The sequence below is a fragment of the Xenia sp. Carnegie-2017 genome, unplaced genomic scaffold (genome assembly GCF_021976095.1).
Source record: "Xenia sp. Carnegie-2017 unplaced genomic scaffold, XeniaSp_v1 HiC_scaffold_3, whole genome shotgun sequence".
In the NCBI taxonomy this organism is placed as follows: Eukaryota; Metazoa; Cnidaria; class Anthozoa; order Malacalcyonacea; family Xeniidae; genus Xenia; species Xenia sp. Carnegie-2017.
The window spans coordinates 8,949,749-8,977,623 of NW_025813493.1; the positions used below are offsets into that span (position 1 = coordinate 8,949,749).

At 33.5% G+C, this 27,875-nt stretch overlaps 1 pseudogene; it reads left to right on the plus strand.

Moving 5' to 3' along the window:
- On the plus strand, positions 1-27,588 carry LOC124454181 (annotated as a pseudogene).
- The last annotated feature ends 287 nt before the right edge of the window (positions 27,589-27,875 follow it).

Here is a 27,875-nt window from a genome sequence, read left to right on the forward strand (position 1 = left end):
ATGACCATAAAATCAAGAAATGGTGCATTCAATGCTGTTAGGGAGGTGGGTGCATGGAAATCGAGCATTCTTCATGAAATTATGGATGGTCATTGCAGAGCACAGAGCACCCCAACCTGACAGAGATTTTTAGTTTACAAAATTGATAAACTTGTTAATGTTAAGTGGTAATATTATTTACAAACACTATGACATCATGCAATGACTTTTTACAATTACATTTCACTATTTGAGAGAGTTGCATCTAAGGCAAGTCACGTTCTACAGCACTAGGTCTATGCCACAAGCATAACAAAAGCAGGTGGGAGCCTTTTAAGCTGTTCGAAAAATCCTTTGACAATGGAAGGAATTATATGCTCAAAGGATTTTTTGAACAAGCTGTTTTCCCATAATAGAATTTATTTTGGTGCTCAGAGATTCAATGTGAAAATTTTTGCTAGAGATGAATGTAGAGAATACCCAGTGTTACATGTAAAGATATATTTTTACCACTTCTTGTTGTAAAGTATTTTCAGGAACATATATGAATTAGCTACTGTGGTTGATACCACAACTCAACATTCAATCTGGCTGCACCTGTAATAAGATCACTTATCCATTTTTCGTGATAAATCAATATGCTCAATTGAAAACCATCCATTTCATTTAATGAGCACTTAAGTTAGATTGTGGTTCACTGTGTGGATGGCACTGCTGGAGACAATGAGTTTTCAAAATTTCCTGACAATAACTTTAACAAAGTTAAAAAAGTTACTACACCTGTGCATTAACTCAAATCGGAAAATTACAAGCAAGTATGGACAAACAGTCAAACACATTAAACACACAAACTTTATATTATTATGCAGGAAGTTTGGAAAAAAATTTGAAGATACGAATCTAGATGGGTGTGTTTATCATGTATGTTGTATCTATAATAATTTTTATTAGTACTACAAATAACAGGAAAATATTTAATATCATATCTATAATACAAATAGAGTCCATTTCTAATTTATAACATTACATTGTTCTCCTTAGGTGAGTTAGGTCTAGTAAATCTGCAATTTTTGAAGTGCGGTTATTACATTGTAAAGTACTATCAATCCATTACTTCTGCAAGGCAGACATTTCAAAGAAAGTACATCTAACCGAAATTGAATTGAAATCTTTGTAATCTTTTCTCGCTTTCTCTATTGCCAATTTGCCTTATTGCCATATGCTAACGCAATATGTAGTGCGGTAAAATTATTCGTATAATGAATACATGAATATTCGTCAATTGTTACTTACCGCTGACATAATAAGAATAATATGTGGGCGCGTACGTTAGTTGACCATTATCTAGTGACGACCATTTATGTAACATGATACAATGAATGTTGACGTCAAATGCAATCAACTGGCGAGACGTGTCTTTTGGCCCCTTGTTTGCTGTTCTGAAAAAGCAGTGAACTGTTCCAATTGCGTATGGTTAAAAGACTAGAATATTGCGTTAGCAGGTTATTACGAAGTGGACATTCTCAGGCTTAGGAAGAGCTAGCTTTAAGAAGTTGACAATAGTTTGCTGTAAAGTCAAAGGTAAGATAGTATTAAACTAAAGATCTAACTGATTGCTCTCTCGATACAGGCTGCACTTAGCATACAATATACATACGATACAGACTGCGATTTTGTAATCTTAAGCTTCATAATAGCACGCGATTGAGCGGATTTCGATGAAAATAAATCAAATTTGTTTGTACAATTTGATAGCACTGCTTTGTTGTGTAAATTCCGTTATAGGATGTTTTCTTTTCTACTTCTATTGTTCGCACTTTGACAATTACTGTAAAGAAACTACAGCAATCTGCATTGCCGTTGAAGCGAGTCAGTAATAGCCGAACTAAATTTAATACATTCCATCGCATAATAAACTTTTCAATTTAAGATATACAAAATGTCTTTAAAACCGGGATGAGAGAAATAGCAGATAATTTACCTAGACATCAAAAGTTGACAAGCATGACGATATAATTGAATCACAAGATATGATGCCCGTTACAGTTTATTAACAAATACATCAAAATACTAAATTTTTTATAGATATGTTAAAAAAAGGTGATGTAGTTATACTTATAAACCGCTTTGATTGTATATCTTCTGTCGAATCCCTCTTCTCTAACCCCTCTAAGTTTAAAAAATTTAAATCGCGACCCGACACTAACCAGACTTCATTCTCTTCAAGACTACCTTCGTAAACTCAACAAACGTGGTGAAATTACTGACGGACAATTTGACTGTCTTAAGCCCTGAAGGCTATCAATTTGTTTCATTCGACGTTGAATCCCTTTTTACCAACGTTCCATTGTCTCGCACAATCAAAATAATTTTAGACCACGTTTACGATGAACACATAATTTCAACAACTTTAAAAAAGTCTACATTGAAAATACTCATATTAGATTGCTGCAACAAAACTGTCTTTTCTTTTAATAACACCATTTATACCCAAAAAGACGGCGTTTCTGTGGGTTCCTCATTAGGACCTGTCCTCGTTAATATAATTTTAACCGAATTTGAAAAATTACTAGTTTCCGATCTCCATAATGATGGCACAATAAAATTATACAACCGCTACGTTGACAACACGCTTGTTTTGATCAAACCCTCCAATATTTCCTCTGTCTTATCAACATTTAATAGTTTTGATGCCAATGTCACATTCACAGTTGATACATTTCAAAATGGCATAATTCAGTTTCTAGATATAAAAATTTCGGTTGATGGAACTGACATTTACCGAAAAGACACCCACACTGGTTAGTACTCACATTTCTCTAGCTTCGAAGCTTTTCATCCAAAAATTGCATGTGTAAAATCTCTTTACCACCGTGCCTTCAAAATTTGTAGCAATAAAACACTTTTCAACAATCGAATCAAAATAATCAAATCTTACATGTCTTGGAACGGCTATCCTAACAGCATTAAAAACTTTTTGTTTACAAAACTAAAATCCAAATACAATGATTCTATTCCCATTGTCAACCGCTCTTATATAGATGATAATCTACCTAAAATCTGGGTTCGTATTCCTTATCTTGGCATGCGTGGCGATTTCCTCTTAAAGTCCTGTTTTAAGAAATACAAAGACATCTTTCTCAAACGGTGAAATTTGTTACTATTTATGACACTAAAAAACTGTCCTATTTTGTCTCTAACAAGGACAAACACTTCCTTCACTTTCTCGCAGTAATCTAGTATACGAAATAACTTGCCCTGGCTGTGGTAAAACCTACATCAGCATGACAGAAAGATGCCTGTCTGTACGTCTCAGAGAACGTGTCAGGCTCTCTTCTAGTGCAGTTGGCCAGCCTTTCTCTGATTGCGAAAACGCTCAATTCCTGGCTACTCTACAAAACCAGTTCTCACAACTCAATGGTCTCCCTCCACCTCCCAGAACTCCCTCTCCTATAGAAAACCTTATGTTCAACAACTATAAAATGCTTCACTCAACCAAATCTAACAACTACCACATTCTTGCTTTCTTAAGCACTTCTCGTCAAACACAACAAACCTTTTCTTAACACGGGACTGAAGGCTAGCAAGGAATTACAACTCTTCTCTTAAATTACAATACACACATTCTACCAATCCGGTCTACAGTTTCAATTCATCCTTTTGAAATACTATTGTAAATATCACACTATTTAATTTCAATTGTTTATTTCCGTTTACTTATTTCATGCGTTGTAAATTTATATGTGTATGTATGGTTTTAAATATTATTCTGTCTGAGGATGACTTTGAAATAAAGTCGAAAAATTGCAGTTCACTTCTCGTCTTGTTTTGATGCATATTTTGCAATCTCAAGATGTCTTGCTTTTTTGGAATTTGCTTTATACTATAGTTTTAATTTGTATTTGAAAGTTTAATTTGACCTAGCAATGATTTTTTGAACAATTTAACTAATCGAAGATTTCAACAAATTTTGTTAAGTAGATAACAGTTTTTGTCATAAAGAGCATGAAGTAACCTGCTCATATTATTCTATTAAGATGCTTTGATTGATGTTCACAATTATAGCCATATTGTCGAGTAGTTAGCTGATTGTTTCTGGTGTGCTCATACTCTACGTGATATTCACACGTCATTACAGAAATTTCTATGTTATTTTAAAAGCAATGAACAAGTTTATCAACCTGCATTCATTAATATTCCCACACCATTCATTAATATTTCCATAACATTTGTTAATATTTCGAGAAAATTAATTAATGTTTTTTAGAACACTCATTAATGTTCTTGGCAGTCATTCTCTTCAATCATTCAACAATTCATTTTTCGTTCATTTTCTGCTTTATCCTAAATTGTACTTAGTTCATACCCCGTTCATTTCTCTCGTAAATTTTTTAATCAATCCACTAGTCATTCTCTGTTCAATCTACAGTTACTTCCTGCATACTCTTTCATATTTGTTTTTATTTCCAATCGATTTCCCCGGCCATACAACATTGAGAAATTGGCAATGACAAGACAAGAGTAACAATTGATCGCTAAGGCACATTTATGGTCGATCAGTTTGATTTAGTTTTTGTACATTTGATGTCGATTTATAAAAGTCAATTGTGTCATACAAAATGTGCAACGTACTATTAACGCAGCCAGTATAAAGAAGCGTTGTGTGGGAGACAACTATATAAAGCGTATTTCTCAACATGGTAAGTTGCCAAATGCTGACAAACTTGAAAATATGTGTAATAATTTTTTCGTGGTGCTCTTAATGCACAACTTTCAGGCAAATGTGCCAGTGTAAGGCAGAATAACGGAAAATTTATGATATAATGTGGCAATTGTAGCAAAAAACACTTTAGTTGAATACGCTTGAATTATTTCTCACGGAGGTACAGCTGCTCTTTGTTTGTCCTTATAAAAACTGTTATTCATTTGTTTGTCCTTTTAAAACATGCTGTTCACCATTTAATGGTGAGGATCTATTACAAAATTCAAAAATTTTAATTTAAAAATTAAACTGTAATTAATCCATATGCTAATTGCCTAGCCACAACATGCAGTTAAACATGCTTATAATTAAAGACGTACAATGCTTATATACTTACTTCATTTCTGTGGCAGCGAGCGAGCATTTAGCAAGCACGAGATTTAAGATTCCAGCTTGAGTAAAAGTATGGACACAAAATGCGATGCTCTCTTCGTATCAAACAGATGGGATTATCATGCGATGCAGCTTTCGCGTTAACTTTTATTATACAATGCACCCTTTACATTGGTCTTAGATGATTATTAAAAACAGAGAAATGGTTATCTGGATCATGAAAAATGTAACATTTTAACAAGGAAAAATTTTAGGATTTGGAAAGCCTTTGCCATTTCTTCTCGATTTTTTATGGTTTTGTTGGTTTGACTGTTTTCGTCAGCTTTTTCCCTATATTTTTTTTCAAACGGCGAAGGTTGTTGGCTATTTCCGTAACATCGCTTTATTGATCTAAAGGTGTGAACCTTTTTTGGAAAATGTAATCTATCAAAATGAAATCCTTCTTTTCATGCCAGTAAAAAGAAACCCTCAAAATTTCAAATGCATGCTCTTTGTGAGATCTTCCCATGATTTCTGTGCTTAAAATATTACAATCTAAAATGCTAAAAGATGCATTCTTACCAAAATATTTGTATGTTCTAGGTGATGATAACTGTTTTACGAATTGTCTTATGTTAAACGACTGGCTAACACACATACCATATTTCAGTTTGCAAAAAAATGTGTGTCACATGGGAGAGATTGAGCACTATTTACATCTCGACTCAATATTAACCGTAATGTGAAATATGTCTTTAAATAAGTAGTTTTCCAACTGTCGTATGGAAAATGAAGCTGTGCGCATGGCGTACTGATATTATAATTGAAATAATTGAAATCTATTTTTATTAGCTTTTAGACTCAGATCAACAACAATAAAATTTGTTTGTGTTTGTAAAATTTTAAACCTTTGGTTTCTTTGTTTAAGTACACTTATGTACTTCACACTCATACGGGATGCAAAGACTGCCTTTTATGAGTTCTAGTAAAGCACGTATCTTATCAAACATGTGATTAGCATGGTACATTCAATTACATTTTCTGACCAATAAAAACATCTACATTGCTATCTGCAGCCAAAAGTCAAATTAAATATGCTATTATGCCAATTGGGCAGCGAGTCAAGTGCTTAAAAAACGTATAAAAAATAGGAAACCACTTAAATCATAAATATGCATTCTTATTAAACAAGAAAATAGGTTTTAGCACCGCTTGTCTATTTGTGCAAAATAATTTGTTTTGAGATATGTCACGCCAACATTGCGAACATTGTGCAAAATACACTACTTTACGTGGCAAATAATTTTATTAAGTCAATATTTATTAATAGTACGACTTTCAATATCGTGCGTCGAGGGGAATCACTGGGATTGTTGGAAACTGGATTGCAAGAAGATTATAATGTTAGGTGACCAAAATGCTCTTTATACAATTAAAATTCAAACTGGTAAAAGGGAGGATTCTGGCACTGATGCCAACGTGTACATCAGACTAATAGGTACGAAAAACGTTATATTTTTTCGCATTTTTTTACAATTCAAAAATGTACAATGAGGAAATCATCACACCATTTATTTATGCTCATGATTGTTTATTTATAAAACTAATGTGATTCCACAATCTGTATGGCATAATAATTGAAATCGATATCACATCATGTTTTTGTTATTAAGGCTCAAAAGGTCACACAGACTATTCACTACTTGATAAACCATTTCACGATGATTTTAAAAGTGGAAGCAAAGAAGAGTATAAAGTAAAAGCATTTCATGTTGGTGAAATTCAACTGGTTGAACTTAATACCCGTCCGCCTTGGATTTCATTGACAACTGAAGACCCAGACTGGTTTGTAGAAAAGGTACAATTTGATAGACCTCGTGTTTTCCTGTGTTACTGGTGAAATCAAAACATTAATTGACATCACAGCTAAAAATATTTACGTAAATTTTTTTAAGGTAACTGTTATGAGTTCAAGACATAGTCGTGTTTTTTCCTTTCCTTGTTACAGATGGGTAATCAATGAAATAGTTTTGCTGCCTGGAGAAGGTACATATATCGCAATGTACATTTGTTATTTTAATCGGATTTTCTTTGATTTGTTTACTTAATCTTTGTTGATTAAGTGGAAGAGTAGAACAAAAAATGTCTCTATATTCATTGTCAAATACTTCATTTTAGCGTGTCATCTTGGTGAAATATTTGATAAGCTAGAGTCATTTTATGTTTCAAAAATGTCTCCACACCTTTCAAAAATCACCCTGTGAAAAAGTAGCATCACGCCACTTACTCCTCTCTCTTCCCCACCCCACAGTAAAATATTGATTCTGAATATATCATTTCGTAGTTACTATCTTACAGTAAAGTAAAAAAGAAATTCGTGAAAATTATTTTACTTTGTCCCAAACAATAATAAAAAGTTACATATTTGTGCAATAAAAAACAAACGAAGCTATTCATAAAATTCGTTATACAGTTTGTAAATAAGGATGGCTTGAAAATTAAAAATGACTCAGCAATCAAACCAGCAAACTTGCATAAAGCAAACTAGTAAATGCTGTAGTTGAATGTGCTAGTTCAACGAAGTGTGAAATTAAAACTTCAGTTAAAAACTCTAAACTTTTCTATACCGTGTAGCAACTTTACCATTCCATGATATGCCACCGGTAGTTGCCGAGCAACGCCAAAAAGAACTAAAGCAAAGAAAGGAAATATATCAATGGGATTGGGTAACAGAGCACATGCCTGGGAGTATTAAAGCTGAAACTCATGACGATCTTCCTAGAGACGTCCAGTTTACTGATGAAAAATCAAGGTCAGAGCAGAGATATATAAACTGCGAATGCATTATTAAATTGGTGTTGATGTACTTGTTTATGTGCATAAACATTTTAATTGTTGAACACTTTTTTTAATGATAAATCTGTGCACTTTTTAAAAAATAAGTCAATATTCAACCACCGTAGAGTTAAATTTTTACAATGAAGTTATACAATGTGTTACTGACGCAACCCTTGCCATATTTATTTAAAAATTCGAAGGTAATGATGTTACCTATATGTTTTATTTGATGTTATGCTGATTATGTTACTAACTGTATTTACACCCTGAACTCTCAAAAAAAATTTTAATAGATGATGGTATGGATTTTTTGATGGAATATATTATCACAAAAGCAAATATCTCCATCCATGCTTATTGATGGCCTTTCATAACTTGACTATATATGACTAAATGTGTAATATTAATCTCCAGCTGTGTTGTAAAATAAGCTTTATATCGCACATCAGCAATATTATGTTCAAAAAAATCTATTTATATACTTACCAGATCCTATGAAATGAGCAGATTGACTGCTTTACACAATTTGGGCCTCAGTAAAGTTGCAACGCTCTTTGAGGATTGGGACAGTTATGACGATTACAAAATTCTATATCACAAATGGCTACTAGGTGATCTTCCAGTTTATGAAAGCTACTGGGATCAAGATCGCTGGTTTGCCTACCAGTTCTTGAATAGTGCTAATCCAGTTAGTATCACACGATGTGACGCTATACCAAACAAATTCCCCGTAACTGACAATGATGTCAAGGCGTTTCTTGATAGAGGAAACACTTTGAAACAAGAAATAAAGGTTAGCAAGTCATATATGTTGTACTTGTGATACTTTTACATAGAGAAGTGGTTTCAAATTCATGAATTACTCGACCTTTTATATGTTGGCTACAGCACAATAAAAAATCTGAATACTTACTTTGAATCTACATATGGCACTGTTGCTACATCACTATGGAAACTCTTTAGCTAAACTGGACTTTAAATTACAACCTTCTTACACAAAATATGATGTTTAAAGTTTATAATAACATTTTGCTGTCCCACGATGCATAGTTTGAAAAACAGGTGCTATGACAAACCATGCTCTCTTTGGGTCTTGCTAAGATTTTTAAATGTGGTCAAAAACATTTCATGTGGCGGTACTTAGGGCTGTAATCACCTGTGGCATAGCTTGTGAAAATGTTTGGTCATGCTCTTTAGCGACAGAACGAGGCATGACCTCTCTATGTATGCCCTAATAGAAAAAGTTTTTAAAATCAAGGGCATCTAAAATCTCGACTGAAAACGATTATATATGTACATTTCCAAAGAAATTAAATAGAGATACATATATATACATTTCAAAAAAAAAATTAAGCATGCTTTAGATAGGCTTATATGTTTTATAATATATAATATATATCAATTTTTCATTGATCAATGATAATTGTACTTTCTTGCGATGTTATGTTAATCTCTCTTGGAAATGTCATATTTTATTAATAAGTATAAAATTTTCAATTAATTTACGTAGGACGGCCATATATATATTGTTGATTATGAAATTTTGGTTGGATGTAAAACATATGGTGGACCTGTTCTTGATGATTTTGGTTACCAAGTTCCTGATGAACTTAAACATGATAAAGCTGACGTAAGATATTGTGCTGCTCCTTTGGCTTTACTTTACGTTAATAAAGAAGGACATCTCATGCCAATAGCAATCCAAATTAATCAAGAGCCAGGTCCTAAGAATCCAATATGGACGCCAAACGAACCAAACCCATATGATTGGATGCTAGCAAAGCTTTGGCTTCGTGTTGCTGAATCTAATTTCCACCAGGTTTGTTTATCTGAGTTTACACAGCAAACTACGGACTAATTTTTTCCGATAAATAATTTATCTCCACAAAGATGACTTGAACATTAGAGTGAATTCTTTTAAAGTTAAAAAACTTGTTAAATATAACACAAGCATTTTATGGCAGAAAATTGAAGTTTTTAACGTCTTTCATGTAGCTTTGTACGCATTTACTGCGCACTCACTTAACAACCGAACCATTCGCATTGTCAACATGGCGTAATCTTTCATCGGCTCATCCAATATTTAAGTTACTTCAACCTCACATCTATGGAGTGCTAGCCATTGATACTATTGGCAGGAAAGAGTTGATTGGTAAAGGAGGAATTGTTGATCTGTCTCTGTCACTTGGAGGTGGTGGTCACGTGACGTTCATGGAGAAATGCTTTAAACAGGTTTGTTGCCTCTTTCATGAATATAAGATCAATTACATTTTAAAGTAAAATTGTATTGCAAAATCATTTGGCAATACGTTTTCATATGTTAAATTCCCCTTTAAAAGATTACCGCTTCATTTGCCTTTATTAGACCACATTTAATGATTACAATTTACCAAAGAATCTAAAAAAACGTGGAGTTGATGATCCATCCAAACTTCCAGGGTATTATTATCGTGACGACGGACTCGCCCTGTGGGAAGCCATCGAAAAATTTGTAAGTGAAATAGTTGGTATTTTCTATAAAAGTGATGACGACGTCAAGAAAGATGATGAAATTCAGAATTGGATACTTGATGTTTATAAAAATGGCTGGCGTGAAACACTTGGAAATCCAACCCACGACCTCCCAGCCAAGTTTGAGTCTCGAGAGCAACTTGTAGAATTGTTGACTTGTTTGATATTTACGTTTTCTTGTCAACATGCAGCAGTAAACTTCAGTCAAAAAGATCATTATGGTTTCACACCTAATGCTCCTGCTATCATGCGTAAGCCACCACCAAACAAGAAAGGAGAAGCAACATTAAAGTCCATTCTATCAACTCTTCCAAATAAATCTCAGGCAGTCAAGGCAATAGCGACAGTTTATATATTGACTAAGTTTTCAGAAGACGAGGTATTAATTTGTTAACGTGTTATTGATTTTAGACAATTCTTTGAATTGCAATGATATTTTTATGTTTAAGTAAGAATTGAAGAATTTCATGAAAGGAACAGCTCTATCATATTCCCAAAGTATATAGTTTTTCAATGCTGTTTAAGCTTTCTTCTACTCATAATCAAAAGTAATACTACTGATAATAATTGTCTGGTTTAATCGTTGTCTTATTAGGATATATTAAATTACTTTTCTTTATGCATTTAATTTAATTGCTTTAGGTTTTACGTACAGAGTTTCCATGTTTTTATCTAAATAACGATTTTATATTAAGATTCTAATTGAAGACTAGCAGTATTAGAATAATAAATAAAGTACTTCTGTTTTTTAGCGTTATTTAGGTAATTACAGCTGCACTGCTTGGGAGGATTTGGAAGCACTTGGTGCCATATCACGATTCCAAAATAATCTGGAGATTATTTCTGAGAAAATCAAAAAGCGAAATAAAGCTTTGGAAATTCCCTACATTTATCTTCTTCCTGAACGTGTTCCAAACGGAACAGCAATTTAAACTTCAATTAATTTTTTGCTAAATTCTTATTTTTTGACTAATTGTTGGACTATCTAATTCTAGCATATATTTTATAATGAATTTTTGTCGTAATTTGTATTTTTGTTATTTTATATTTTTGAAATCATGCCAAATCGTGTATTATGATGTTTAAACAACGTGGGAAGATTTCCATGTCAAATTAAGAGAAAATGAGTTTTTAATTAAAACTATTTTCTTACAGTCTTGCCATCGTAATAATTCTTTTTTGTTATATAAAAAGTATATAACGCACTGAAAGGTAGTCCAATATGTTTAGCACTTGGCTTCAAATCAAGCACTAAGTTGCGTTGTCCAGTCTTTATACATATTAGTGTGTATTTTCAGTACGAATCTACTCAGGGTATTTTCCAGATCCAGTTTTGCATGTTTTCAAAAGGGAGTTTTGCCCTTGTAGAGACTCGTTTGTATAGATTGCAGTTATAGTTTGTACAATAATAATACATAATAGATTCGTGTTACAAAACGAGTGTCACCAAAAAGTATATGGTCATTAATTTTTTGGATGAGATAAACTTGATATGTACAAAAATACTTGAGACTTTTTACTTTCTTCCTTTGTTTCAAAAAGTACAAAAAACTAAACATAAAGTACACTCTAAGACACATTCTGGGAGATTTATTATCAAAAAATTACCAAAAACTGGAAAAAATATCACGAAACATCAACTAAACTTGTACGCAATGTGCTGAAGTATATTTCTACAACTTGCATTGATCATAATACAAACAATTTTGTTAATATTTGACACTGGCTGCTCCGTCAAAGTAAATTGAGGGAAACGTAATGTGCAAACATTGTATACATAATTGTTGTGTGTTCATGGAGGACGCTTAGTTCACACGACAAGACACCACACTTGTGGGTAGATGTTTTAGTCAATACGACTTTACACCATACTTGTGGTACAGCCATAATGATATTAATATCAATGAAGACGGCAGCATTTGCCTTCATTGAGAGAAAAAGGTTATTCAATAAGTTAAGGTTAGAGCTTGATCATGTGTGTTCTATGGGACTTAGGCCCTGTCTACACGTATTCGGATAAATTTGAAAACGCAAAAGTATTTTTACGGTATTAAAAACCTCTGCGTTCACACGTAGTCGTTTTTGGATCGTTTTTGCCCGTCCACACGTATCCGGATGAATATGATAACGCTGATGAAATTACATCTAAGCAAGCGCAGATTCAAGATGAGCCTGCAAATTAAGTTCACGTACATGACTACATGTGTTTTTTTGACACTTGAAGCGAAACTCTCTTTTGCATAATTTGTAAATAGAATTCGAAAATATGTCAAACGCATTAGAAAAGTCATGAAAATCAAAGAAGGGCAAAACGGAAAACTTTGTGTAGACGGACAATAAAGTAGTCTTAAAAATGCGCGCAGTGAACTGGTTCGTAGTTAATACGTCATCGTTTTTATACTTGAACAGTTATATCGTTTAAAACAGGCCTCAGATAGAAACTCACGAGGGCCTAACCGCTTTAGAACATGGCCAAAACCACGAGGGTACTTATTGAACATCATTAGTATTTACTATTTAGAGAATATTAATAAGGAATTAAACAGTAATAAAACAATATCTAAATTAGTACACTCTTTATAGAGAATACTATTGGGATTTAGAGGATACCAATAAACTGTTGTTCTCCATTGTTTTCAGTCCATCTCTGCATTTTATTTGAGATTTATAGCACTTCATGAATTTCAGGCACTACGATATTTAGAACATCAAATACCCAGACGAATTTGGGTAATAACTTTAGGCAGCGTGTCAATCATCCTTTAGGCTTGCACTTTCCCAATGTGCTCCAATTATGAACTGCATCAAACCATATCGAATTGAATATGATATTCTGTTCTATGATAACCAGAATATGACATTTGTATTTGTCCTATTATCGTTAATTATTGTTTCATACGCGCTATTGTTTCTTGTATCGCTTATTTGAAAGTTAAAAATATGGCATGAATTAAATTGTTCGTTTCTCATAAACCTTCAGGAAAACTGTTGAAAATAGAAACGCTCTATGGTATTAAATTTACAACTCGTGTTATTGAATACCTTTTCTCTGTAAATAAAAGAATATGAAGACTGGCTGCTTTCATTTGCAACTTCTGACGAATTATCCATTAGAAATTCAGCCAACTCTCTCAAATATTCATTGAGTATAAACAACAGCTACTTGAAAAGCTAAATCTTCAATACGTGCGTTCTCTTTTATTGTCACATCAGAGGCGCAGTCACCTAATTCCTACGCCCGAAAAGCCCATAAACATAAAATTTTCCAAAATATTCATACTTATGAAATATAGTTAAAATGTTTTTAAAATCGATTAAACTATGAAAAAAAGTTATTTTCTTGAAAGTCATATCTAATGCCATCTTCGCGTTTTACACTTTCTAATAATAACTGCTCATGAAAAATTGCGAACGGATGACATTCGCGGACAGACGGACAGACGGATGGATGAACTAATATCATACAAAACGTGTGTTTTGAGGGTCATCCGTGTTTTACGCGTCAGAGTAAAACTCGGATATGAGTTAAAATGTGACTTTTAGGCTTTTTCATGGCTTATCCTTAAAACAACATAAAAATTACATTTTTATTGGTATCCATGTTTTATCTTATGTAAAATCAGAATGAGCTATGACAAATCGTGGAAGTCCAATTTTTGTGTTATTGTCCTGCTGTAGTTTGGATTCATTTTGAATGACACTAATGGAAAATGCATTTGCATAAAGCAGCATTTTTTCCCCTAATGAAACAAATCCGGCGAGTAATAACAGTAAATGATACGCATTGTAAAGATTACTGTTTTATATACGTTTTCGTTTGCAAATGTATACACTTGTACACTTGTATAATACGAAATATACTTGTTTCGAGTGCTTTTTCAATATAGTTTGAGAAACACCCATGGGAATAATAAATCATAGCTGAAAGTCATATCAAATACCATATCCGCGTTTTATCTTTTGAGTAAAAACCCTCAAAACACACGTTTTAAATGATATTAGCTCATCCGTCTGTCCGTCCGATGCGAATGTCATCCGTCAGTAATTTTTTATCCGCAGTATTATCTCTCCGTCCGTATCCGCGTTTTACCCTATTCCTTGCCTAGACTGCATTCTTTCACTAGTGTATATTTATACCTAAGTGCACTCGGAACTATACTATCACCTACTTGTCCTCACTTGCGAAATAAACGTAAGTATAAGCACAAGATTATCCCAACTCTCCGTTATTCTTTTTGTTTATCTTGCAAGTGAGGACCAGGAGTAAGTGCTCATAATTGAAATTCGTTTCGTGCTGTCGATTTTATTTAATGTAATACATATAAGATGTTGTTATTGGCTTTGCCTACAAGTATTAATTGAATGTAAGTTTGCTCTCTTGAACATTCGTAATGCGTAATAAATATTGCACGGTGTAGATAAAAAGCGGGCGCGGATGTAAGGCTGCGTTTACACGGTACCGGATAAGTTTTAATCCGGATTAAATTTGTGACGGATTCGTTCTGTTTACACGGAACCTGTACATTTATGAGAGAAAAAAAAGTTTCGAGTACCGCGCATGTGCAATGATAGCATGAGAAAAAAATGGCTACCGTTGCTAAAAGGAAAAAATCGTCCGAGTCAGAAGAAAAGAATTTTACTTGGTCGGACGAGGAGATGGCTCTTCTTCTTGATGTGATTGCTGCCTATAAGGTGGATAAAGAAAATGAAGGTGTAGACTAGGAGTCTGTTAAATCGAAATACGATGAAATTCGCGAAAGATACCTCGAGCGTTATCCCATAAAAAATTCAGAAGGATTTCCACATGTTAATGATACGATATCAAGCGTTTTTATCAAAAGTCGAATAATAGCTAAAACCAAAAGAATTAAACTTTGTTTTCGAAAAGCAGTTGATTCTGGAAGACGCAGCGGAGGCGGTAGAGTTGTAGCTGTTTTATACGATGAATGTGCTAGTATTTGTGGGAGCCCAGCAGTAGAAGCAATATCGAATGCTCGAGAAAGCATACCAAGCACATCCGAAACTGTCAGTGATTCCGAAGACTCTCTTTCTGGAGTATCAAATAAATCGTGTGTTCAGCTTTCTGATGTAAGCAGTGAAACACTCGACAATTCTGCTCAACAAGAGATTTTAAATACTGATGTAATAAGTAGGGTAAGTGAAGCTAGAAGGAATCTCATCTCAAAAGTACAACAAAAGAAAAATTCAAAGTTAAATAAGAAAATACCTGCTGAGAAACAGATGATAGCCATGGCGAAGGAAGATTTAAGTCTTAAGAACAGGATTGTGGAACAAATGGAAAAAGCTGAAAAGAAGCACCAAGAAAACATGACTGCGTTTGCCAAAGGAATTTCATCACTTAATGATACACTAAGTCATGGGTTTGCATTGCTTGCATCACTTCAACAGCAACCAAATCAATTTAACTTTCCAAATTTTCAACAACCATGGAGATACCAACAAGCAGCTATGTCAACTAATAACAATGGCGAGTCTAGCCATAGTAATGCCAATGATAATTTTATACCGTTTTCAAAGTCATAGAACCAGGATTTCTATTCTTTTAATAGGTATACTTCAACGTACATTTGTTAGTGTTTGGGTTGCCATTGTTTAATCTAATGTAATACATTGCTTAAATATTGCACAAAACTATTGTTATGAATATACTTTTAGACAAAGTACTTATATAATTTTAAACAGTTTTAAATTGCCTTTTTTTGTCATGTTTTATTCCAATAATTTTATTACTTAAAATGCAATTAATGGATTATTGTATGTACAAGAACAATTAAATCATCTTTGTGCAAGTATATTATTATCAGTAAAGTCTGTTCAATAAGGTGTTTGTAGATATAATCTCTAATCAAAATACTGCACAAAAATGTCTCTTACTGCCTTTGCTGAAGCCTCACATCCTTGATTCCGTACACTTGAAGATGCAGGTTGAACTTCTCTGTCATAAGTTATTGCATTATCTACTCTTTCATTAGCTATTATCTCACCATTCATTTCACAATAATTGTGCAATGCAAAACAGCTGTAAATAACATTTGGCAAATCAGCAAGATTTATGTCCATTTCACGCTTCAGACACCCAAATCTACTCTTCAGGCGTCCAAAGGCACATTCAATAATCATTCTGGCTGAACAAAGTCGATACCCAAAAAATTGTTCCTGTGCAGTCTTGCCCCCACCAGGAAATTCCTTCATCAAATCAGGGAGTAAAGATATGCCGGATCTCCAAGAATGCAAATTCCAACAGGTTCAGTGCCTGGCAATAAGACTCTTGGCAAACTGGGAATTGAACCTTCTTTTAACATCTCATTTACTTTTGAGTTACAAAATATCCTTGAATCATGCACACTCCCCGGCCATTTGACCACAACATCTAGAAAACAATACTTGTAGTCTGCAATAGCTTGCACATTCAGTGAATATCTATGCTTCCTATTGATAAAATCACTTGCATTGTTGGCTGGTTGCTTAATGAAGATATGAGTGCCATCTACAGCACCAATACATTGTGGAAAGCCATGTTTTTCATAAAAATTTGAGACAGCTTCAAATACATCATGTTCTGTTTGAGGTAATCTGATGTACTCAGGACCTAATACGGTGGAAATTAAAAAACATACTCTTCTAATAGCCAATGATACAGTTGATCTGGAAAAGCCAAATGCATTTGCAACTTTTCGTAATCTTCCTTCATCAGCAAGATAGTATAAAGTCATAGCAACTTGCTTCTCAACAGATGTAGGAACACGCGTGACTTTCTTTTGAAGTGGGATTCTGATTTGGTTGCACAGTTTCATGAAATTGTCTTGTGACATCCTAAAGTTCTCTCTCCATTCATGACCTACTACAGCACCGGATAAGAAAATTTCCCACCACAGAGATGTTCTCCCAGGCCTCACCCAACATCCTTTTGCCTTTCTTTTACTTTTTATTTTCTTCCCTCTAACGATGGACGACTGTGTCAGCAATGTAGCATACCTTAAAAAGAGAATTGAACGTCCTTTTGAAAATAAATGAAGCAAACTTTTGAGTGAATAAGCCAGTAAGTTTTGTCATAATATGTGTGGATTACAATACTGCTTTATTTATTTTCTGCCGTAAATCCAAAACTTATGCTGTATTTTAGATGCAAAGAACGACATATTTCCGTTTGTCATCAAGCGTTTACCTTTGTCTTTGCCTTCGATAATTTACCAAATTTACCAACGCCAGTTCATAAACAACGTTCAACGTCGCCACTGCACCAAAAATAAATGCAAAAATGCTCATAAGAATCTGTCTCATGTTGGAAAATGCAGTATTAAAAAAATATTGACTGCGCACTGACCCATTGTTTTGTCGAATACCAGTGAAAACGGTTAAAAACTTACCTGGTTAAACCGTTTACACGGTAACTGATATAGAATGGAACAGTACCGGCACAGAATTGTACCTCGATTTTTCAGGTACAAAATTGTACCGCTTAGCCGACACAAAACTTGCACGTATCAGAGCGGTATCGTGTAAACGCAGCCTAAGGCGAACGTCTGTTTGTACGGATGTCTGTTTGTTATGGGCGGGAATTGCAAATAATTTATTGTAGGAGTTTGACAGTAATTTAAACGATCTTTATCTTTCAGGATATATTTTTTGACGTCATTATTTAAAGCAATTAAAAATGCGTACTTCAATTTTCAATCAGTCACATAGAGTGTAACGCGATGGAACCTCATTGTATTTTTTTCGTGTTTTGTCAATGGCATTTCACTCATGTGGGCCTTACGTTGGTGGACCTGTTCATATTTACTGCACTGATAATGATCTCCGTCAACTTGTCATTTGGCAAAGCAGTGCGTATATTGCAGTTTTCAACTTGAAATTCCTTTTGAAAACTGAGGTTAGAAGCAGTTGCAAGTTAGTTAGTGCGTCAGTTACAGCTTGAAAGTATATTTTTATCACATCGATTGTAAATCATGTCCAAACGTTTGCACTCGGAGATTGTACAAATTGGTTATGAATCCACCTATTCCAGCGAAGATGAAAATGGATGTCGTGCACAAGTACCTAAATTTAATATAGGAGTACTGATATTTAGTAAGAAAATACAATAAAAGATTTTTATTTGTATTTTTTTCATTTTAGCATTTTCAATGTTTATTTTTCGACATAGAATAAGAGTATTTTACGAACGGACTAAAAGCATTTTATTTTGCGCGTTTTGCGTCCGCCATCCGCTTTTTATCTACACCCAAATATTGCAACCATTCTGATAGTTTTTGTTTTTCCTTAAATGACCAGAATATGCTTTATTATTTATAGACATGGCTGTAATGACAACTTTGTATTCAAGTTTGCTTTTACCTGTATATGATTGAAGCTTGTAACAACTGCGTCGACATAAGCTCAAGAATTAATTAAAGAGCATAAACCGAAAAAAAACCAAACTAAAACAAATCTGAAGCGAAACAAAAATTAAGAGAAATTCTTTCTGTTGACGCGTGTTCTTGGGTAGACCAAATAATTTAAACACAAAAATTTGCATACGCAATCTCGTACAATGATTGCTTTGTATTCTTCTGTGCGCCACTGACTTAAGACAATCTTACAATCTGCAAAATTTTCATGTTTGCTGAAATCATCTTCCAAAATTTTTTAAATGAAAGTGTCTGTGTGAATGTGTTAATTATGTAAGTGAAAACATTTAGCACCTATGTATCGCTGTAACAATGTATATTAACGTCATATGCAATCAATTGGTTAAACGTGATCTTGTGTCTCAAAAAGCAGTGAAGTGTAGCAAATGACTACGTGTAAAACTTTAGAAAAGTTGTCTCACAGGTCATTACTGATTTGACATTATCAGGCTTCGGACAAGCTTGCGTTAAGAAGTGGACAAGTTTGCTAAAAGTCAAAGGTAATCTGGTTAATTTTGTTATAAGATGCTTTCTTTCTACATCTATTGGTCACACTTTGACAATTAACGTAAATCAACTAAATTAAAGAACTACTGCCTTGCCGGAGTATGAGGTTTAATTTCAACACGCTTTGCCGTAGAACAAAGATGACGGTGAAATGGGAGTTTGTGTAAGAATGTAATTGAAAGCGAATGAAAATCTTGGAAAATCCTGTTAACAAATTTGATTTGACTCAGCAATGATTTTAATGATTTAAATAAGTCAAGGTTTGAGCGGAAATTGTAACAACTGCGTCGACGTAAGCACAAGAATTAATTAAATAAGCATAAACCCAAAAAATAAAACTAAAACAATTCTGAAGCGAAACAAAAGTTAAGAGAAATTTTTGCTGTTGATGCGTGTTCTTGGGCAGACCAAATAATTTAAACACAAAAATTTGCATACCCAATCTCGTACAATGATTGCTTTGTATTCTTCTGTGCGCCACTGACTTAAGACAATCTTACAATCTGTAAAATTTTCATGTTTGCTGAAATCATCTTCCAAAATTTTTTAAATGAAAGTGTCTGTGTGAATGTGTTAATTATGTAAGTGAAAATATTCAGCACCTATGTATCGCTGTAACAATGTATATTAACGTCATATGCAATCAATTGGTTAAACGTGTCTTGTGTCTCAAAAAGCAGTGAAGTGTAGCAAATGACTACGTGTAAAACTTTAGAAAAGTTGTCTCACAGGTCATTACTGATTTGACATTATCAGGCTTCGGACAAGCTTGCGTTAAGAAGTGGACAAGTTTGCTAAAAGTCAAAGGTAATCTGGTTAATTTTGTTATAAGATGCTTTCTTTCTACATCTATTGGTCACACTTTGACAATTAACGTAAATCAACTAAATTAAAGAACTACTGCCTTGCCGGAGTATGAGGTTTAATTTCAACACGCTTTGCCGTAGAACAAAGATGACGGTTAAATGGGAGTTTGTGTAAGAATGTAATTGAAAGCGAATGAAAATCTTGGAAAATCCTGTTAACAAATTTGATTTGACTGAGCAATGATTTTTAATGATTTAACTAAGTCAAGGTTTGAGCGGAAATTGTAACAACTGCGTCGACATAAGCACAAGAATTAATTAAATAAGCATAAACCCAAAAAATAAAACTAAAACAATTCTGAAGCGAAACAAAAGTTAAGAGAAATTCTTGCTGTTGATGCGTGTTCTTGGGCAGACCAAATAATTTAAACACAAAAATTTGCATACCCAATCTCGTACAATGATTGCTTTGTATTCTTCTCCTGTGCGCCACTGACTAAAGACAATCTTGCAATCTATAAAATCGTCATGTTCGCTGAAACCATCTTGCAAAAACTGTTTAAATGCAAGTGTCTGTGTGAATGTATGAGCTATGTAAGTGAAAACATTTAGCACCTATGTATCACTTTAACAATTTATACTAACGTCATATGCAATCAATTGGTTAAACGTGATCTTGTGTCTCAAAAAGCAGTGAAGTGTAGCAAATGACTACAATTTGACATTATCAGGCTTCGGATAAGCTAGCGTTAAGAAGTGAACAAGTTTGCTAAAAAGTCAAAGGTAATCCGGTTAATTTTTGTTATAAGATGCTTTCTTTTCTACATCTATTGGTCACACTTTGACAATTAACGTAAATCAACTAAATTAAAGAACTACTGCCTTGCCGGAGTAGGAGGTTTAATTTCAACACGCTTTGCCGTAGAACAATTAAAATTAAGATTTACAAAATGTCCGTAAAAGCGAGATGACGGTGAAATGGCAGTTTTTGTAAGGATGTAATTAAAAGCGAATGGAAATCTTGGAAAATCCTGTTAAAAAATTTGATTTGACTGAGCAATGATTTTTAATAATTTAAATAAGTCAAGTTTGAGGAAAATTATAAAGTACAATAGTTTTGGGCACGTAGAGTCTCCAAAAAACATCATGAAAAAACCTGATACAAAAATAAACATTTCTATTATGATGACTTGCAGATCGAATTTTACAAATATAGCTATGGTCGAGTACAGCTTAGAGTTGTTTATTTGTGTGCATATATGCGTCATTAAACGACACCAAAAATTAGCATATTAACTTAATGCAACTTTTCATTCCTCTCATACCTTCTCCTCTTTCTCCAATTAGTATCCTATCATTCTCCATTCAACCATTGCGATGTGTCTTATGTTAAACGACTAGCTAACATGCTTATTATATTTCAGTTTGCAAAAAAAATGTCGGTCACTTGTGAGAGAATGAGCACTTTTTATATCTCGACTCAGTATTAACCGTTTCATTAGTGAATTATGTCTTTAAATGAGTAGTTTCCCAACAGGCCTATGGAAAATGAAGCTGTGCGCATGGCGTACTGATATTATGACTGAAATAATTGAAATCTCTTTTCTTTAGCTTTTAGACTCAGATCAACAACAATACAATTTGTTTGTGTTCGTAATATTTTAAACCTTTGGTTTCTTTGTCAAACAAGTGACACTTATGTACTTCACACTCATACGGGAAGCAAAGAAAGCCTTTTATGAGTTCTAGTAAAGCACGTATCTTATCAAACATGTGATTAGCATGGTACATTCAATTACATTTTCTGACTAATAAAAACATCTACATTGCTGGCTGCAGCCAAAAATCAAATTAAATATGCTAATATGCCAATTGCCAGCGAGTCAAGTGCTTAAAAAACGTATAAAAAATAGGAAACCACTTAAATCTTAAATATGGATTCTTGTTAAACAAGAAAATAGGTTTTAGTACCAACTGATTTATTTGCATCCTTTCTTTTAAAACTGCGTGCAGTAACACTATTAGCACCTTCACGTAAACAATTTACACAGCTGTTGTCATTGTTGTAAGTCTTACAACTCTTGCTGCTGGTTCATACCCTATTTGTGGATAGTTCGCCAAAATTGAAGGCTCTTATTGAGCTTATTTTACTAATTTAGCAAATGAAAGCCGAATATTGAAAACCATTTCTGTCAATTATGTTTGAATCTAAATTTCCTGCTCATAAATTGTCGTTATTTCGCGTGCACAATCATTTGTTTAGAGATATGTCACGCCAACGTTGCGAACATTGTGCAAAATATACTAATTTACGCGGCAAGTAATTTATTATGTCAATATTTATTGTTAGTACGAATTTCAATATCGTGCGTCTGGTGGAACCACTGGGATAGTTGGAAGCTGGGTTACAAGAAGATTATAATGTCGGGTGACCAAAATGCTCTTTATACAATTGAAATTCAAACTGGTGAAAGGGAGGATTCTGGCACTGATGCCAACGTGTACATCAGACTAATAGGTACGAAAAACGTTATATATTTTCGCACTTTTTTACGATTCAAAAATGTACAATGAGGAAATCATCACACCATTTATTTATGCCCATGATTGTTTACATATAAAACTGAAGTGATTCTACAATCTGCATCGCATTTTAATTGAAATCGATATCACATCATGCTTTTCTCATTAAGGCTCAAAAGGTCACACAGACTATTCACTACTTGATAAACCATTTCACGATGATTTTAAACGTGGAAGCAAAGAAGAGTATAAAGTAAAAGCATTTGATGTTGGTGAAATTCAACTGGTTGAACTTAATACCCGTCCGCCTTGGATTTCATTAACAACTGAAGACCCAGACTGGTTTGTAGAAAAGGTACAATTTGATAGACCTCGTGTCTTCCTGTGTTACTGGTGAAATCAAAACATTAATTGACATCACAGCTAAAATTATTTACATAATTTTTTTAAGGTAACTGTTACGAGTTCAAAACATAGTCGTGTTTTTTCCTTCCCTTGTTACAGATGGGTAATCAGTGAAATAGTTTTGCTACCTGGAGAAGGTACATATATCGCAATGTACATTTGTTATTTTAATCGGAGTTTTCTTTGATTTGTTTACTTAATGTTTGTTGATTAAGTGGAAGTGTAGAATGAAAAAATGTCTATAATTTCATTGCGAAATACTTCCTTTTAGCGTGTCATCTTGGTGAAATATTTGATAAGCTAGAGTCATTTCATGTTTCAAAATGTCTCCACATCTTTCAAAATTACCCTGTGAAAAGTAGCATCACGCCACTTATTCCTCTCTCTTCCCAAACCCCACAATAATATATTGATTCGGAATATATCATTTCGTAGTTACTATGTTACATAAAAGTAAATAATGAAATTCATGAAAATTATTTTACTTTGTCTTAAAAAATAATGAAAAGTTACATATTTGTGTAATGAAAAACCAACGAAGCTATTTATAAAATTCGTTTTATAGTTTGTAAATAAAGATGGCTTGAAAATTGAAAATGACTCAGCAATCAAACCAGCAAATTTGCATAAAGCAAACTAGTAAATGCTTCAGTTGAATGTGTTAGCTCAATGAAGTGTGAAATTAAAACTTCAGTTAAAAACTCCAAACTTTTCTATACCGTGTAGCGACTTTACCATTCCATGATATGCCACCGGTAGTTGCCGAGCAACGCCAAAAAGAACTGAAGCAACGAAAGGAAATATATCAATGGGATTGGGTAACAGATCACATGCCTGGGAGTATTAAAGCTGAAACTCATGCCGATCTTCCAAGAGATGTCCAGTTTACTGATGAGAAATCAAGGTCAGAGCTGGGAAATATAAACTACAAATGCATTATTAAATTGGTGTTGTTGTATTTGTTTATTTGCTTAAACATGTTAATTGTTGGAAATTTTATTTAATGATAAATCTGTGCACTTTTAAAACATAAGTCAAAAATCAACCACCGTAGTGCTAAATTTTTTACAATGAAGCTATACAATGTGTTACTGACGCAACACTTGCCATTTTTATTAAAAAATTCTAAGGTAATGACGTTACCTATATGTTTTACATGATTTTATGCTAATTATGTAAATAACTGTATTTACACCAAGAACTCTCAAAAAAATTTTTAATAGATGATGGTATGGATGTTTTGATAGAATATATTATCACAAAAGCAAATATTTCCCTCCGTGCTTATTGATGGACTTTGATAACTCGACTATATATGACCAAATGTGTAATATTAATCTACAGCTGTGTTGTAAAATAAGCTTTATATCGCACATCAGCAATATTATGTTCAAAAAATTCTATTTATATACTTACCAGATCCTATAAGAGGAGCAGATTGACTGCTTTAGCCAATTTGGGCATCAGTAAAGTTGCAACGCTATTTGAAGATTGGGACAGTTATGACGATTACAAAATTCTATATCACAAATGGCTACTAGGTGATCTTCCAATTTATGAAAGCTACTGGGATCAAGATCGCTGGTTTGCCTACCAGTTCTTGAATAGTTCTAATCCAGTTAGCATCACACGATGTGACGCTATACCAAACAAATTCCTGTAACTGACAATGATGTCAAGGCGTTTCTTGATAGAGGAAACACTTTGAAACAAGAAATAAAGGTTAGCAAGTCATATATGTTGTACTTGTGATACTTTTACATAGAGAAGTGGTTTCAAATTCATGAATTACTCGACCTTTTATATGTTGGTTACAGCACAATAAAAGATCTGAATACTTACTTTGAATCTACATTATGGCACTGTTGCTACATCACTATGGAAACTCTTTAGCTAAACTGGTCTTTAAATTACAACCTTCTTACACAAAATTGTGATATTTAAAGTTTATAACAACACTTTGCTGTCCCACGATGCACAGTTTTCAAAATGGGTGCTATAAGAAAACATATTCTATAGACTTATAAAATCTTGCTAAGATAGAAAAATATTCTCAAAAAACATATTATGTCACGTTATAAACATTTGTCTTAAAAATGTTTCGTCATGCTCTCAAGCAGCATAACGAGGCATCATTTCTCCATGCATGCACCGATCGACAATATTTTAAAGTTAAGTATACTTAACATCCCTAAACCGATTATTTAATTGCTCACCCAGCTTACGTTTACTAAGAAAAAAATGGGAGATGTATCATTATATTTATAATCGTACATCCTGTGTCCCAAATGCAGGAGTCACAATTTCACTATGGAGATAGCCGTGAGGGCACATTGTATATACATTTTGTATATTCTCAGAATTGTCATATTGTATTAATAAGTATAAAAATTTTGACTTATTTTATGTAGAATGGCCATATTTATATTGTTGATTATGAAATTTTGGTTGGATGTAAATCATATGGTGGACCTGTTCTTGACGATTTTGGTTACCAAGCTCCTGATCATCTTAAGCATGACAAAGCTGATGTAAGATATTGCGCAGCTCCTCTTGCTTTATTCTATGTGAATAAAGAAGGACATCTCATGCCAATAGCAATCCAAATTAATCAAGAGCCAGGTCCTGCAAACCCAATATGGACGCCAAACGAACCAAACCCATATGATTGGATGCTAGCAAAGCTTTGGCTTCGTGTTGCTGAATCTAATTTCCACCAGGTTTGTTTATCTGAGTTTACACAGCAGACTAACGACAATTTTTTTAAGCTAAATGATTTATCTGCACAACATTATAGTGCATTCTTTTAAAGTGAAAAACTTGTTAAATATTACACAAGCATTTTATGGCAGATAATTGAAGTATTTAACGTCTTTTTAGCTTTGTACGCATTTACTGCGCACTCACTTAACAACCGAACCATTTGCATTGTCAACATGGCGTAATCTTTCATCAGCTCATCCCATTTTTAAGTTACTTCAACCTCACATCTATGGAGTGCTAGCCATTGATACTATTGGCAGGAAAGAGTTGATTGGTAAAGGAGGAATTGTTGATCTGTCTCTGTCACTTGGAGGTGGTGGTCACGTGACGTTCATGGAGAAATGCTTTAAACAGGTTTGTTGCCTCTTTTATGAATATAACATCAATCAAATTAAAATTGTATTGCGAAATCATTTGGCAAAACGTTTTCATATGTTAAATTTCCCTTTTAAAGACCGCCACTTTATTTGCCTTTATTAGACCACATTTAATGATTACAATTTACCAAAGAATCTAAAAAAACGTGGAGTTGATGATCCATCCAAACTTCCTGGGTATTATTATCGTGACGACGGACTCGCCCTGTGGGAAGCCATCGAAAAATTTGTAAGTGAAATAGTTGGTATTTTCTATAAAAGTGATGACGACGTCAAGAAAGATGATGAAATTCAGAATTGGATACTTGATGTTTATAAAAATGGCTGGCGTGAAACACTTGGAAATCCAACCCACGACCTCCCAGCCAAGTTTGAGTCTCGAGAGCAACTTGTAGAATTGTTGACTTGTTTGATATTTACGTTTTCTTGTCAACATGCAGCAGTAAACTTCAGTCAAAAAGATCATTATGGTTTCACACCTAATGCTCCTGCTATCATGCGTAAGCCACCACCAAACAAGAAAGGAGAAGCAACATTAAAGTCCATTCTATCAACTCTTCCAAATAAATCTCAGGCAGTCAAGGCAATAGCAACAGTTTATATATTGACTAAGTTTTCAGAAGACGAGGTATTAATTTGTTAACGTGTTATTGATTTTAAACAATTCTTTGAATTGCAATGATATTTTTTTTATGTTTAAGTAAGAATTGAAGAATTTCATGAAAGGAACAGCTCTATCATATTCCCAAAGTATATAGTTTTTCAATGCTGTTTAAGCTTTCTTCTCACTCATAATCAAAAGTAATACTACTGATAATAATTGTCTGGTTTAATCGTTGTCTTATTAGGATATATTAAATTACTTTTCTTTATGCATTTAATTTAATTGCTTTAGGTTTTACGTACAGAGTTTCCATGTTTTTATCTAAATAACGATTTTATATTAAGATTCTAATTGAAGACTAGCAGTATTAGAATAATAAATAAAGTACTTCTGTTTTTTAGCGTTATTTAGGTAATTACAGCTGCACTGCTTGGGAGGATTTGGAAGCACTTGCTGCCATATCACGATTCCAAAATAATCTGGAGATTATTTCTGAGAAAATCAAAAAGCGAAATAAAGCTTTGGAAATTCCCTACATTTATCTTCTTCCTGAACGTGTTCCAAACGGAACAGCAATTTAAACTTCACTCGACTTTTTACTAACTTCTTATTTTTTAACTAATTACTGGACTATCTAATTCTAGCATATATTTTATAATGAATTTTTGTCGTAATTTGTATTTTTGTTATTTTATATTTTTGAAATCATGCCAAATCGTGTATTATGATGTTTAACCAACGTGAGAAGATTTCCATATGAAATTAAGAGAACATGAGTTTTTGCTTAAAACTATTTTATTACAGTCTTGCCATCATAATAATTCTTTTTTGTCTAAGAGTAAAACATATGACCCAAAATGTTTGCGAGAGTAGCAATTTGTTATATAAAAAGTATATAACGCACTGAAAGATGTTTAGTCCAATATGGTTGCCGCCTGAATTCAAATCAAGCACTAAGTTGCGTTATCCAGTTTTTATACATATTAGTGTGTATTTTCAGTACGAATCTACTCAGGGTATTTTCCAGATCCAGTTTTGCATGTTTTCAAAAGGGAGTTTTGCCCTTGTAGATACTCG